Source organism: Vespula pensylvanica, chromosome 8, assembly GCF_014466175.1.
Source record: "Vespula pensylvanica isolate Volc-1 chromosome 8, ASM1446617v1, whole genome shotgun sequence".
NCBI classification, from domain to species: Eukaryota; Metazoa; Arthropoda; class Insecta; order Hymenoptera; family Vespidae; genus Vespula; species Vespula pensylvanica.
Window position 1 is genome coordinate 2,624,265 of NC_057692.1, and position 16,594 is coordinate 2,640,858.

General features: G+C 34.4%; 1 long non-coding RNA gene across 4 annotated transcripts in view; it reads left to right on the forward strand.

Annotated features, from left to right (window-relative positions):
• Window positions 1–16,594, forward strand: part of LOC122631391 — a 64,165-nt gene that overhangs the window by 9,032 nt on the left and 38,539 nt on the right. Inside the window, exon 3 of one of the 4 annotated variants that reach the window (XR_006327698.1) lies at window positions 7,114–7,344. The exons of the other annotated variants lie outside the window; for them this stretch is intronic. This is a non-coding gene — a long non-coding RNA (uncharacterized LOC122631391). Of the gene's footprint in view, window positions 1–7,113; window positions 7,345–16,594 lie in introns of those variants that run through there. 4 annotated transcript variants of the gene reach the window in all.

The window sequence follows — 16,594 nt, forward strand, 5'->3', positions numbered from 1 at the left end:
TATCCCAGATCTGTTTTTATACTCTCGGAATATACGTAAGGACGTAAAAAAAACATGTTTGTTCGTGATGATCGTTAATAATTTTTTTTCTTTCCTTTTTCTCCGCAAACCAATAACTTACGTCACGGTCCGATTCTCATGGGGCTTAACCGCTGCCACAATCACAGATAAATTCGTACATCGTACGGACAAGAAATACTATCGAGACGCATGCTGCTTCTAGGCTGCCATGTGGTAAGCAATCTCCCTTTTCTCCCCTTCTCCCTTTCTCAAGATGTCTTCTCCACATCCAAGGAGATACTGGGGATATCTAGCCTGTCGTCTGGTGGCCTTAGATGTCGTATCAGGACATTAGCATCGGACTCCGTGATTTTCGAGGGCGTTCAGGAAACGTCCTGATGATGATATCTCTCTAACATCCCTTCATACCCCTAGATATCTCTTGACTTCCCTTATACTGACGAGAAAAAAAACTATATCGAGAAGTTTTCGGGTTATCGTAATTTTTTTTTTTTTTTTGAAGATCTAAAAGTGAAAGTTGAGAAATACATTTGTTATATTCCTGATTACGATTATTCGAGATAATTATAAGAACTTTCTGAACTTGCTTTTTATTTGGTTTACAACTTTTTTTTATAAATAAAATTTCATATCAAGGAATATGAAAAATATCCATATTTTCAGAAATAAGTATGGCCTTTGAGTAATAGTTTTTACCACTATATTAATCCTTTCAAATGAATGTATGCCACTTGAAAAGTTTATTTTTTTATTATCAAAAGTAATCCATCTCTCTCTCCTCTCTCTCTCTCTCTCTCTCTCTCTCTCTCTCTCTCTCTCTCTCTCTCTCTCCAAATATATTTACATTTTCCAAATTTAATATGAATCATCGTGTACATTACATTCGTTAATACAAATAACAGTAATAATTTAATGTGCCAATGAATCAAATATATAATACTCTTAAAAGGGAGCAGTTTACAGTTTCGAAAGAAAGAGTGATGAAGAAGAATGTAATTAAGATAGAAAAACGAAATATCGACGATTCGTTTAATGATATTATCAATTTAATGATATTATTGATTGATATTCTTAATCTTTATAAGAATGAGATGCCGTAAGAAGAGTTTTAAAAGAGTAAAACTTATGCTATCATTTTGTAAGCAAGTGTCAAGAAAGAAAAAGAGAAAGAGAGACATAGGGAAGAGAGAGAAAGAAAGAGAGAGAGAGAGAGAGAGAGAGAGAGACAGAGAGCGACAGGAGAAGACGTTTGTAAGTCTCGAGAAGATAAATCTCTTCACTTGCTTCCTTCGCTCCGATGCCGTATGAATCGTATCGCGTTGCAACGATCGAGCAGCTCGTTCATATCATAATGCTCGCGGGCACGATGTTATCTTTGCACTCTATTTCAACGCCTTGTGACGAACAGGAATCTCGAAAGAGCTCCCACGAGAGTTTAACTTTTACTCGAGATGGTCTTGAGAATACATCGTACTTGGTGGTTTTTTAATCGATCGAGAGAAACTCGAACGCTGTCGTCTCTCTTATAGTCGAATCAATATTTCAACTATATATGTCAATTAACGACACAGTTCAAAATAATTGATATAAGGTGATCAAATAAAATGTAATATATATATATATATATATATATATATATATATATATATATATATATTAAATCGTATATTGATGCAAATGATAATAGGAGAAGAAAAATTCGACCAGTCAACAAAATCAACAAATCCATTGAAGAAGAGAAGTAACGCGAATCGAAACATAATTATATTATTGTATTTTCAATCGTGACATTAGATTAATTAAGAATCTTTATCATGTTTTTTACTTTCTTACTTATACCGTTAAAGAAAAATTGATCGAATAGTTTATATTTATATATTACTATCGAGATTATATAAGAAAACTAATATTATAATTTATCGAGAAAATGTCAGAGGACATGGGATGCCCGAAACGAACACACGCTTACAAGGACACAAGGAGATGGGAAAACACGCCTAATCACATTTCGTTAGAACGTTCCGTGGAATTCTATCGTTTGGTCTATCGCTCGCGGATATAGGAACGAGACTCATGCGGGTAAATCGATACATGTCGGAGGAAGTTGTCGATGATTCGAGAAGGACCTACTACGTAGTAGATTCGCACGGACAGATACGTGGAGCACGCGTTAAGCAAAGGTAAACGATGAACGGAGGCTGCCCTTCTGCCAGTATTCAATTAACGCTAATCTCATTGGCGAATAAACGCCGAAGTGTTGGCACTCTCGGACGAAGGTAAGAGTGTATTGGTTGGTTGGTTGAGGTAGAGAGGGAGCTGGCTTGCGTTAAAATGAAGGAACACACAAACCCAACGTTGCAAAGTTGAAACGTCGAATTGGAACTACGTATATAAAATATTTTAATCGAAATATTTTATCTGCCGTTTTAAATAACAGGTAGAAGGGAGATAGCGAGGGAAAGCTAGGGGATTCAGTCAAGCAAATAAAATAATATTTGAAATGTAAATCGAAAGCTTGAGAAGTCCAAAAAGCGTTTGAATTCCGCGAAATTTTTTTCTTTTATCACGATATATGTTCTCGTTCAAACTTTTAGATTAACCATCGAACGTCGATGACTATAGTGATAAAAAGAACAAATACGTTATTGTTGTTTTCGGTAGTTTTGAATTTTAAGGCATTTTCTTTCACATTATTTTTTAATAGTTAAATAATATATTTATCTGATTACATATTAAAAGAGAATTAAATAATCACCTGAATGTATATATATATATGTATGTAATATATGTATGTATGTATGTATATATATATATATATATATATATATATAATTACCAATTTAATGTTGTTAAACAATATAATGAGATTCTTAAGAAACGATATTGAAATGGAACGATAGCCGAGCTTAAAATTGGACGCGAGTGAGAGCTCAGCCATTCGGTCGATCGAAACTTTTCGAAAGTTATCGAAAGAGAGAGTAAACTTCGTGGACAGACAGAGGAATTTCGTTCAGAAATAATCCTTTGTTCTTGATTCTCAATGGTATGTCAGTTCGGATAACATTGCTTAGAATTCGCTTGGAAAGTTGCTAAATGAAAAGAGAGAAAGAGAAAGAGAAAGAGAGAGACAGAGAAAGAGTTCTATGAAAGGATTATCCATTATTCAAATGAACTTTTAGTTGTTTGATTACATAAACGAAATATATTTTTCTTGCATATATTTTATTATAAACAATTATTTATATCAAATTTTATTATTTTAATAATAACAGTAACATAAATCCAACAGCTCGTATAGCATATTTCTGAAAAAACCTTTTCACGCACAATAGAAAACTAATTAGAATCGTGATTATTTTCGTAGTATTCTTTCCATTCATATTTCCCTTTGCTGTTATTATTATTACTGTTGTTATTGTTTTTGTTGTTATTATTATACATAAAAAAAAGAATAATGACAGAAACAGCGAGGGAGATTGATTCGTTAACTCAAATATTTAATGTTCGATTGACGTTACGCTATAGCGGCCGAAATAAATTGGAAAGTCTCTAGCAAATATTGTATTATATATATAATCTGCATGCACGTGCAACACGGTAACGTTATTTATCGTATACGCCTCCTTCCTTTCCAACGTTACGTAAATTTTCAACACAACGTGAACATAAAATGTTACCGAATGACGTTTTATCAATTACACTGATAAACTTATCGATTATTTATTGATTTTTCTATTTTCATAACAGCAAATATTCGATCGTGAGAAACAAAAGGATGAAATGGAAAGAAATAACTTGTGTGCTTTTAATTAAAGCATTTACTATTATAAACATTTTAACATGTTCTGATCCTTGTTATATTTTTTTTATACATTATTAAGTAAAACTCTTTCTCTTTCCCTCTATTAAGTAATAATTAAACATGTTACACTATTTCACGTTATTCCTTCGGGGTGTATATCGTGTATATTGTATAAGATGAAAAATATATTACCTATTTTACCTGTTCCGAATAAAATACATAGTGGACGAGTAAGAAAATTAAAGCTATAAGTGAGAATTAGTAAATAATCTTGTGAATCACTATGCTTAACGTTCTCTTTAAGGGATCGTAATTAGTGTTCTTTTTTTCTCTTTTCCTGCTTTTTTCTTTTCTCTTTTTTTTTTTGCCTCTTCCTCCCTTTGCTTGCTTCCTGTTTTAATTTACAATAAGACCATTGAGAGATAAATGGACAACGTCGCTATTAGTCGGGGTTCTCGACCAAGTATAATTAGGATTGAGTTTTCGAACGACAAACGTGCACAACGAGCGCTCAAACATGTAAAAACATTCAGGAGCGTGCGAATTCGCACCTAAAATGACTGAGAGAATTTTTTATAATTTTTTCCTACATATTCCACGGGCCCAGGAGCTTCTCGTACTTGAGATAAGCGCCACTGGCGTTCTCTCGAGTTACAGAAGGGGAAAGAGAGAGAGAGAGAGAGAGATAGAGGGAGAGAGAATGAAGGAGGCAGAGAAAGAAAAAAAAAGACAGCGAGAGAGAGAAAGAGAGAAAGATCTTTTCGCGAGCACGTCCGGTCTTTCACCTTATGCCGACCTACATTTTCCTGGTCGGATTCTTTTGTCGTGAAACGGCCTAGTAGCGAGCCCTGCTTGGCCAGAACACGGCTTAGGGATATGTTTAGGCCTCTAGCCTAAATTTCATTCTTTCATCTTTTTAAATGGCCAACGATAATTTTCAACATTACTCTCTTGGCTTGTAAAGATTAGGTAAAATTGAATTTATCGAATTAACGATTGATTACAACGTACAAGGTATATTTACTAGAGTAATCGAATTAATTGATTTTAACTATAGATTATCATTTGTTGAAAAGATAATTATATGTATAGTTTATATCTTAGATTTGATAAATTAAGTATCATTAGTTTTTGTTAAAATTTATTTTATATAAATTCTACGTCTCTGTTAGATCGATCGTTATGTAATTAACGATTATTGTTCCTCAATCATAATTTGTCTAATGATCGACAATTGTTTAATCTGGGAAATGATTTTTAACGTAGTAAGAACTTAAAAAAGAATTTCTTTAGAAAGGCAGAACCGTATTAGTAGTACGTACCTGCACGTACATTTGATGAAGTAACAAGTCTTTCATTTAAAGGTAGCTAATTATAATCTCGACAGGGAACATGAGATGTAATAACGAGTACAAGCTTTCGTTGTGTAAAACTCTAGGTATGTAATTATCGTTGTAATTATCGTTGATTCAGAGGAAAGCTTTTCTCCTACTTCCTATTTCCTATCCATCGCGACGCAACGCAGAGCTTTTTTTTCCAAAGGCCGCATTCTTGTTCGAACGTTCGTTGGCAAATTGGCAATTTGAAGATAACGTATAGATATATCTTTTCGACTGAAAAGAAACAAACAAGTAAGCTTATTACATCTATGTACATATATTCTTCCATGTACAACCGTGAAAAACTATATTGTCATCTCGTTGATTCAACATTTATAATTTATTATATAATATAACATTCGTTACATGTATAAAAAGTTTCAAAAAAAAAAAAAAACGAAGAAGAAGTTTCGAACGCATTCATAATACTAACAATAAGTGTCAATTGGATGAAATATATTAGTAATGGTTACAATTTTACCTGCTTTAATCTAATTTTGATTGATTCTTTACTATTTCAAACTTTTAGCTGTTTCTCTGATATTTCTTTTGTGATTGATCATGATAATGATATTTTTCGTGAACGTAGATTGATGGTCACACAGTATTCTTCGTACACACACACACACACACACACACACACACACACACACACACACACACATATCATATTACAGGAGCCAGCTGTTTTTCAAATATTAAGAAAATTTGAAAAGTTTAAAAAAATGTCAAACTTTCCAAATCCTCCGAATCTTGTATAAACTACAATTTGACACGTAAAAACGTATTTGCATTCTTTGTAAATTCTCTTGCAAAATCTCATAATATATTATATATTTACGTAATATATGTATTTATCAATTTACTTTAACATAACATCTTTCTCTCTCTCTTTCTCTCCTAAAATGTTTCTTTCAGTTAAAAGTGAAAATCGATTCGATAAACCGTGAAAAGAGAAGCAAGAGGTACCCATTACCGGTGATGAACGTAACGCGTTCGTCCACGAAAATGTCCTTTTCTTGTTTAAATTTATGTCGCCTGGAGTTTCCGTGTACGCGAGAGCGGAATGAAGCGTAATGCGGAATACGCGGTGAAGGTGGACCACCACAGATCTGTTCATGTATATGTATATGTATCTATACGTTGCAACGTAGACTCCGTTGGGACGTGAAATCGATCCTGGAACTATGGTATTTGCATAGAAAGTTATACACGCTCAAGGAAACGTATCTCCAGCTCCTCTATCTCTTTCTCCATACCAGCCTTTGTCTCTCTCTCTCTCTCTCTCTCTTTCTCTCTCATTCCTTTTTTCTTTTTCTTTCTCTTCCTCTCTTTCTATTTCTCCTTCTTTTTCTTTCTTTGCCATTCTTTACCTCTTCTTTTTTTCGTAAATTTTTTCTTAGCCCTTTTCTACATTGTATTCCTTATTTCTTTTTTATCTCTCTCCCTAAATTTCCTCTTTCTCTCATCAAGAGAGTTTCACATTATTATTTTTAATCTTCTTCTTATGTTTTGTATCATTGTAATCAACTTTTCTGAAACTGGAAATAACAAACTATCCAGCTGTCCCTTCGTTGGCCGTTCTTCAAACTTCTTACAAACGTATTCTTTCCTAGAAGCAAGTTGTTGTTCGTAAAATGAAAGAAACTTTTTAATCGAAAGTAAATTTACGAGTTATCGCTTCCTCGAATTGAGTTCGTTTTTAAACGAAATTTTAATGATCTCGTTAACAATGATTCTTTCACTCGCTATATCGAGTGCTTAAGTTAGAAAAAATAAAAAACTGAACGTAAATATATGCAAATAAATATAAATAAAAATAAAAATATAATAGAAGGAGAGATAAAACAAAAACTATAAAAAAGATATGTACATATATAACAAATATATATTTTGTTATGATTCCCGCAGGTTTTACGGAATACCTGCTAGAATCTTGGCAATATGACCTTGGGGTATACCGTAAGCAGTAGTCTGACCTATGTGGGAAGATATGCACATCCGTAGGCAGATATCAGTAGACGTTGAAGGAGTTACTTTCACAGATACAATATCACACACATTCAAACACTTTTACGTATATCCTAGGCGGATACGTTCGTTGTTATCATCGTAGGAGATGTACGGTAACGTAAAAACTAATAAAACACGTTGCAATCGAACGAATACGAATGAATTATTTATAGAATCAGTTTTTAAAATTAACGGAAGTATGACATACATACACACACATACACACACACACACACACACTCACATATGTGCTCTTGTTTTCCACATTTTAATTACATCAATATTCTTTTTAGGATTTTTTGCATTCAATTTAACAAACGTAGAAATAAAAAAATATTCGTATTCGTTATAACGAACGATTCCTTTTACGTGATTTACAGCCACGTTCGTTAAACGATCGCTAATTAATGTTTCGCGAGACAGAGAATCCTGTCGATTCGTACAATTCTTAATAGTGATCTATCGAGCGACTCCGTGCTCGTTAGCAACGCTACGCGCTTAGAATTGGAGTAAAAGCCAAAAGCGAAGCTTACGGGGAATACGTACCTATGCGCGTTAGGTATGCTAATGAGATGTTAAATCGTTTCGATCGATCGTTGTGAATGAGCGTAATCGATAGAATGTGAATTGCGTGAGGGAATTCTATCCTTCTTGAAAACGAATCGACAGTAAATTATCATTCCATTCGCGTGTTTCACATGATATTGATAATAAAGATACGAGATATGAGTAATATCTCGTATTTCGGTAGCATCAATTTTTTTTTTATTATTATTAAAATAGATTATATTTGTATAGATATCTATGAAACTATAACAATACATACATACATATATATATATATAAAACTTTTTATAAATCATAGATCTAAATCTATAATATAACGATACTAATAATCCAAATAAATCTATAAAAAAAATATTAATATTACCAGTCATTAAATTCTTTTATATTTATATTATCTGATATATTATCTGATATCTATATATCAGTATATATATATCTATATATTTAATAGTAATATAATGAAATTCTCCCACGTGTGATGAAATATCATCCACGATAGCCTTTAAGTGTTAAACTTGAATCTTACAAGTCTCGTAAGTCGTAAAAGTAACAACCCTATCGTCTTTTGGACTAATATGAACTTCCGACGTTCGATAAAGGGTCCTTCTGTGGCGGAGAATGAAGGGTGAGTAAGATAGAGAGAGTAACGAAAATACTAGGGTCGAGTTAAAGCCAAAGTCAAAATTACCAGGAGTTACTGCATGACGAGAAACCCTTCGCACTTTACGTGCCATACTAATAAATGGGGTGCGAACCCTCGCGAACATCTACAGGAAGAAAAAGGCGTTTCGCGCCCTCGAACGCCCGTATTATCGAACGTTAATGCTTCACGACGGCCTTCCACGATTTCTGAATAAAATATCGTCCTTGTCGCGTGGCTCACCTCATACATTTTAAATCCGTCGGCTTTATGTAATGCCGCCATAAGAAATGAGGTTTCGGAATCTCTCTCTTTCTTTCTGTCTATCTTCTCTCTCTTTTTCTCTACCTCTTTTCCCTGTTCCTATCATCCTATTTTACAGATAAGACCTAGTTTCTTGGCTGTTTAACAGGAAATCGGAAACAGACCGGATTGACGTCCGTATTTCTATCGAATGTTTCTTTGCATTCTTTTTGATTTATTATTTTTTAGAAATAACAGAACGGGTTTGATAATGAATGAAATTGTAACATTACATATTTGTATACATATATACATGGTAATTATTATATATCTAATGTTAAGAAATTATATCGTAAGTATATCATTAAGATCTTTTGGTCTAGTAAGTAATAAAATTTACAAAGCAAATGTAAGAAACGCGTATAATGTTTGTATTTTGACATTACTCTAATTTATAATATATCTATATCATAATAATTTGTTCGACTGTAAACGAAGATATTCATCGTCTGAATATTTTTTATTAATTCGTATAATAAATTTTGCTAGCACTTACATGCAAGTGTAAATTTAATAAAAATTTTATCTATCGTTTTTTCTATAAGAAATCAAACATGTCGTTCAAAGACCGCAATGATCGAGTTATGGACGATATCTGTTGGAGACGAATCAAAGTTATATATGGCGATAAAACGTGAAACAGTTTTGCACCCATAACTTGGCTGTGCAATTTTTTGCACGTCCACTCTTTCGATTTCGCCATCTGTATTTACCAATCCATGTCTCCTTCTTTCTCGTTAGGCGTACGTTATCTATCGTTTTGCCCTCGTTGCATTTCGAGTGGTCGATAACGTTCTGGCAGCTGTCAACGGCAGCGAAAAAATCGCACCATGAGATGTATCGACACTGACGCGACAAGAGAGACCGAGGGAAGAGAAAAAAAAAGAGAGAAAAAGAAAGAGAGAAAGAAAGAATAGGAAGTAAAAAAAAAAATTTGATCTTTCGATGAGAGGATGATAGAAGAAAAAACTACTACCAGGGGAAGCGGTAGAGAAAAAACCATAGATAGGTACAATCATTATTCTTGAAAATTACATCTGTAGGATATGTATAGAATGGATACATGTATGTATGTATGTATGTATGTATAATAAGAAATAAAGGATATATATAGGGGTCATAAATAAGTCAAACCGATAGCACTGACGCAGATAGTACAAGTAACTGTCGGCTACCAGATGAACTCTCATACATATATACATATCTGTCTCTACTAGTTAAGTTGGAAAAAAAGAAAGGGAAATAGGAACGTAGATAAACCAACGAAGAGAGAAACCGAGGAAAGGACAAAAAAGTATGGAAGAAAAGTCGTTGCTCGTTGAATCAAAAAACGTGATTATGTACATAAGTTCAACGGAGAAAAATCACGGTCGCAAAACGATTAATGTAAATTCGAGGTGTGCGTACCAAGGGTTTCTCGTGAAACCGCAACTGAACGTTGCTAGAAGCTAATTGGAAAGCAGCACGAAGCCGGAAGAACTCGTGGTACTGCGAATCGCCGCAACCTTGACCACGGAAAAGGAGATTTTTCCGCTCGAAACATTCCTAGCGAGCTTTTAATGTCCTACGCCGGTAATTCTTTGTTTCCCTTTCGCCTATTCGCTATAAAACTCAACGGAAAAATGTAGTCCATATCTATAGAAAGCTTTTGAACAATGCACATAATTATTATCCACCGTTCTTGCACCTGTATCCTCTTTTTTCTTTTTTTTTCACTTTTCTTTCTTTCTTTTTTTTTATCACTTTCAGACAATATAATAGGACAAATTTCGTTTAAACTTTATTCATGCATACGTATGAATAATCACACTTTCCGACGTTTCTCATTTACGTGAAAATTATTGCGAAATGAAATCGGATGATGCTTGCCAGAATTTAAAAACTAAAATTATTTCAATAAAAAGTTTCCAAATTAACTAATGAACATTAGAAACAGGATGTTCATTGTCATGATTTTTTTTTTAATTTTCGGGTATCCGAAAGAATTTGTTCATTATTTTGAATAATTATTCATACGTATGTCGATGTCAGAGATGATAAAAGATATCGTTCTAATTAGATAAATCATAAGTTATTTGATTTCATCCGAACACGTTTTTTTATTCATTTTTTTTATACATTCACCGATTTATAAACGAATAAAGATGAAAGTCATTCGAGCTACCTTTCAGATCAACATTAAAACATGCCTTTGAGCGTTATCAAGAAGTACAGAAAGTGAAGAGCGTTCTCAGAAATGCATAAAAAAAAACTAAAGAGAGAAAGAGAGAGAGAGAGAGAGAGAGAGAGAGAGAGAAAGAGAGAAGAAAAAAAAGATTTTCAGCAGAACTTAAAACTCTCTTTTGAAGAGCAAAACGCTCGCTTATGAAACGATATGGAGCTTACCGCGGCCTGGAATATCGAGAGGTCAATTTTATCGGACTCGAACCTCTCCCTCTTTACCCTTCTACCTATGCAGTGGACCTTCGCTGGAACTTTCAAGTGCGATCCATTGTGGTCCACATATTCACGACCGAATCCATATCTCTAGGCAACGCGTATGCAGTTTGCTTGGAAAGAGAGAGAGAGAGAGAGAGAGAGAGAGAGAGAGAGAGAGAGAACTATTGGTGAAAAGGGAATGGGTGAGTAAGAGGGAGACAGAGAGAAAGGGAGAGAGAGAGAGAGAGGTTTAGGGAAGGGATGGTTCGAGGGGTTTACATGGCGGCAGTACGAGAAAATCGAGTGGGTACATACGTTAAGCTAGATTACGTGTCCGCCGGCCAGATTGCGAACGTTGTATCTGTTGGATTTATTAAGCAGCATCATACATAACATACTGTTCGATGCGACAGACTCGTTCTGGAGACAGCGAAATCACAATTTCCAATGTAACCGATAGCTCTAATATGAGTGAAAGATTGCCGTAACGAAGGTAACGGGAGATACTTTCAATCTTAACCGTAATTTGTTTTTCCAATTATTTGTAAATATTAAAAATTAAAAAAAATTTTTTTTAATATTTAATTTTTTGTAAATATTACAATTTCGAATAATTGTAATTATTGTAAATATTAAACAATTATTTGTATTATCGAATTAAATGTCATCTTATAACGATGAGAACGAAATTTCCATTTGCCATACGAATTTTGTTATTTGCTTTCGAAATTTCGTTATTGATTTTCGAAATGTACTGACTAAAAAACGTATTAAATATACGTACGTATATTATATAAAAACACGTATTATATCATGTATATTAATAATAAAAATCTCGATGTACCTTTTACATAGATATATATTTTCCTTATGATTTTATAACTATATGTCAGGAATTATTTTTCAAATTTGTAAGTTTCTGTATCATTGCTTTGTATGTTTCTTGGTTTAGAACGGTCGGTTTTGCTCGTATAATTCGATCTTCGAAATTACACGGGTAATCTTTTTTAACGAAACAGTTTTCCGTCCGAGCGGAATATCTCGGAAAGTAGTTTAAATTTGCTACTTTCAAAATAATCAGGGGGATATTATCCTTTCTCTCTCTCTCTCTCTCTCTCTCTCTCTCTCTTTTTCCTGACCTTACAGGACTCAACGTTAATATAACAAGTTCTGATGCGGAAAAACGTTACTTTGAAAAGGCTACGAGAAACCAGAAGCAACGGTATAAATTTTTGCGTTATTAGTACGACGACGTTGAGAAAACACGAAACGTATACGTTGGACCTTCTCCTCTTTTCCATCTTCGTCTTCTCTCTCTCTCTCCTTTACTCTCTCTCTCTCTCTCTCTCTCTCTCTCTCTCTCTCTCTCTCTCTCTCTCTCTCTCTCTGATACCGCATTAGCGTGAATGCACCGAACCGAAAATTCATGGACTCATTAAAAAGTAGGAAAAGGAAAGAGCGGAGAAAAAGAAGGAATAAGAAAAGCGCACGGGAGGAAAATTCTTATACGACTCCTTTTTTTATGTCCAAGGAGCGATGCATAATTTATATTCAGGGTTGACTCTCTTTCTTCTTCGTTGCGTTCAATGCTGCCGGTTTTTCTTTTTCACGTTATTCGAGAAATTAATTCACCCTTTCGAATTTCGACGAATTCAAAAATATCTCAAACTATGAAATGTGCCTTCCACAAAAAGTGATAAATAATAAATAATAAAGTATTATTTTTTTATTACCGGAAATCTTTGTAAGATTTTCATGGAAAAATTCAATCTAATATTTCATTGTTAAGCCTAAGAAAAGGATTTACAATGAAGAACAAAATACTTTATATGCGATTTATTGTTAGAAAAATGTAAAAAACTGAAGCAAGTCTTACTTCGCTTTTGATCCGTTTAATCCGGACCTCTTTTCAGATCTCGTAGCGCGGAAATGTCTCATAGAATCAAATTGTGTCCATTGAGACATTTGTTCAGAATTACGAGAACTATAACATATTCAAAAATTAGCCGAATCCGCGGAAGGACACTTTCCTATAAGAATAGTGCGGGATCCTTTGTCGGATCTCGATGTAAAAAAAAAAGAAGAAAAAGAAAAAAGAAAAAAAGAAAAAAATGAAGAAGATAGAAGAACTCATTTTAAAAGCTTCGAGCTTTATGAAAATGGCAAATGCAATAAACCCTTTATGAAACGTTTTTAACAACGTTCGAAGAATGATCAGCAACGATATTACGAGAATCGATAATGCGTCAATACTTTTCTACAATGAACTTTCCGTCGTCCTTTTATCAAAGGGAACATTGTCGCGGGAATATGAAAGGACTGATCGTCATAAAGTTTTTCAATTATTGTACCGCAAGATCACACAGTTGATTTCCGTAGCCGACGAAGTAATAAAGAGGCAGGGAGAGAGAAGACAAAGAAAGAGAGACTTGTGGGAAAAGAAAATGAAGGGAGCAAGAGAGAGGAAGAAAAGTGTCACGTAGCTTTAATTACGTCACTTATCTACAGTACTAGACAACGTTTTCCAATAATTACCACGAAACCCTTCGAGCACGCTTTACTGACTAAAAGGAGCAAAGCTAATCGATGCTATCGATAAAACGACTCCGTTCAAGTTTCCATCACCTCATTCCCTCCCCACCTATTGCACCGAAGAAATAAGGTAAGCATTAACTTCACGACACTGAATTTCGACTATGATTCTCATTTCGGTAATCTCACCGTGATCCTTTTAATGTCGCGATGCATTACAGATAATAGGATATTACGTGATATCTAAATTATGGCTATAAAATTATAAAAGAAATACAAGAAAAATATTCAAGTCGTAATAAAAAGATTTATTTCGTATCACATATTTTGTAAGCTCCGAATCATACGACATTGACTAAAGCGGCATTAGAATTTTTGGGGACGTGATTTTTATAGGAATGTCACTGAAACCTGCGTCGACGATCATTCGATATTCCGATCCAGTCGTGTATTCCATTTTCGCGCTATCGATAAAACATATTCCTGTACGAATTGAAAGGTTCGTATAAATAGCTATTATAAAATAGAATGCAAGTATCTATCGAGCAATGAATATCAATGTAGAGGGAAACGGTGGAGATAGAAAGAGCATCGTTTTCACGGTTAGTGGGAAAGATATGGACGAAGGAAACAGACAGCGTTCATTCAATATATACGGTGAATCAAACAATACAATGGAAGCCAATAGGTTTAAAAACGTTTATGATTCTTCGATTCGAACAATATTGTTTTTCTCGATCATAGTACAGTACAGTCTATACGTGTTCATAAGCTAATCGAACAAAAATCTAATATTATAGAGAACGGTGTTACTGGTAAAGAGAAACGTTACTTAGCAAACAGTGACAACGAAAATTAAGACGGGAGACATTTATCGCTTATCCTGCTAACTCATTCTGCGAAAGCTCAGAAATGAAAATCTTTTTAGATCTTTTAAAAATTCTATAAGAAATATTAAGAATGATCCATAACCTGGGAAGAACATACTACAAACGTTCGAAGGCATCAAAAATTGTCGTGTACGTAAAACGAAGGAGTAAGAACTCGTAGCGTAGTGGAAACGTTTCAGTAGTGACGGATTTTCAGAGAGTTCGAGTTCAATTTTCCAATTTCCCGGGCTGTCACTCTCCCCTTCGTGGCCGTTCGTACGGAATATTTCCTCCCCGAATCCTCGACACAGAAGCTTGATTTCTTCGCGAGAGACAGGCCCTCGCTATTCCTCCTTCCTCTTTCTTGTCCTCCTACCAGCAGCTGCTACTGGAACGGTTATTTAAGATCCCGCGGGCGTTCTTCTCTTCTGTTTTAAAAATCACTCCGGCTCGCTTAGTATGCCGAGATGGCTCGCGCTAGTCGACTGTGATATTGCCTTAGCGTTACTTTTACCCTATCCTACTCCTCCTTCATCTCCTTCTCCTCATCCTCATCCTCGTCCTCATCCTCATCCTCATCCTCATTCTCATTCCCATTCTCCTCCTCCTCTTTCTTCTTCTTCTTCTTCTACTCCCCCTTTCTCTTTTGCCTTCCATCGAGCTACCTGAAACGTTCCTTCATCCGTTTCCCCTTTCTCATCTCGTTTCGCTGTATTCCGCGCGATCTAACATACCGACATTCAGGAATTTACGGATCCCGGATTGGAAGATCTCTCGGTATAGGCATTGCCGTGAATTTTCGCGAAATACAAATTGCTTTCGACGGTGGTCTTCTCTTCGTTTTTGATACTTTCTCGAGGCTACGTAAATCTTTTGTTTTTCGAATCGTTTCTACGATATTAAGAAGTTTTGCAGTTGGAGCGTTGAAAGAGGGAAGTAAAAAAGGAAATTCTAGAGAATACCGCTTTAGCTTTCGGATAAGCCATAAAGCAATATATATTTCAAATGTCGTTAATATTTTTCTCTCTCAAACTTTAAAAGTTTTACATCAAAGAAACATTTTTGGTAGAATAATTTTTTATCGAATATACATTTTTCGAATACAAATATTAAATTTAATTCATTTATGATATAATCTTTTTGATGTTAATGAAAGAGAAAATTTAAAAGCGTGACTATAAATTTGTAATTATGAAACCGGTAATCAAAAACCGGGTTCGATTACTTTCTTTATACAGTCTGAGTGCTTTGAGTCCTTTAATCTGGACGCGGTCGTGTCTGCTGTAAATGACTAGAAAAGGATAGGCCAACGTACCGATAGCTTTTGCACTACTCGGCTTCTAGCGAAACCGCGTGATCGAAGAGCGTTTCAAGGCAATCTCTGACGACCTTCTAGTTTCCTCATCGTTTAAGTGGATATTCTAGTTTGTTGGCTTCGAAAGGTTGAAATTGTTTTGCTATTTTCTCAAAGATTCAAGCCCTCGAAGTAAGTCTTGAATATTTTATATTGACGTCTAGAAGAAGATCGACGGTGTTGAAAGTCTTTGAAAGGAAACGATTCAAGCGAAAATCTTTATTCTTTTCTAACTCAACGTTATGTGAATATCCTGAGAATGAATGAATTATACAATTAAGGTTCTTTCTTTCTGAGAAATGGTCTAATTTAGTTTGCTAACTTCGTTGACTTCACTTTTTCATGCGGCTATTTCGAACGTTTCATTATTTTAAATATTTGTAATTTATTCTCTTTGAAGAATTTCCTTTGTTCTTTTCTCTTGCTTTTCATCAATGCTTGGTAATTCTAAACCGACTAAGTATTTTGCTCGATGAAAAATCACGTAATAAAAGTTAATATTATTACGTTCAATAAATCGTAAGGAATACGAACATTGATTCGTAACGAAGAAAGAAAAATTATCTTACGATTCTCTTGAATGGTAGAAACTAAGAACGTATTTTACCTCCGCTTCTTTTTCTTCGTTTTTTCTTTTTCATTCATACCCTCTCTCTCTCTCTCTCTCTCTCTCTCTCTCTCTCTCTCTCTCTCTCT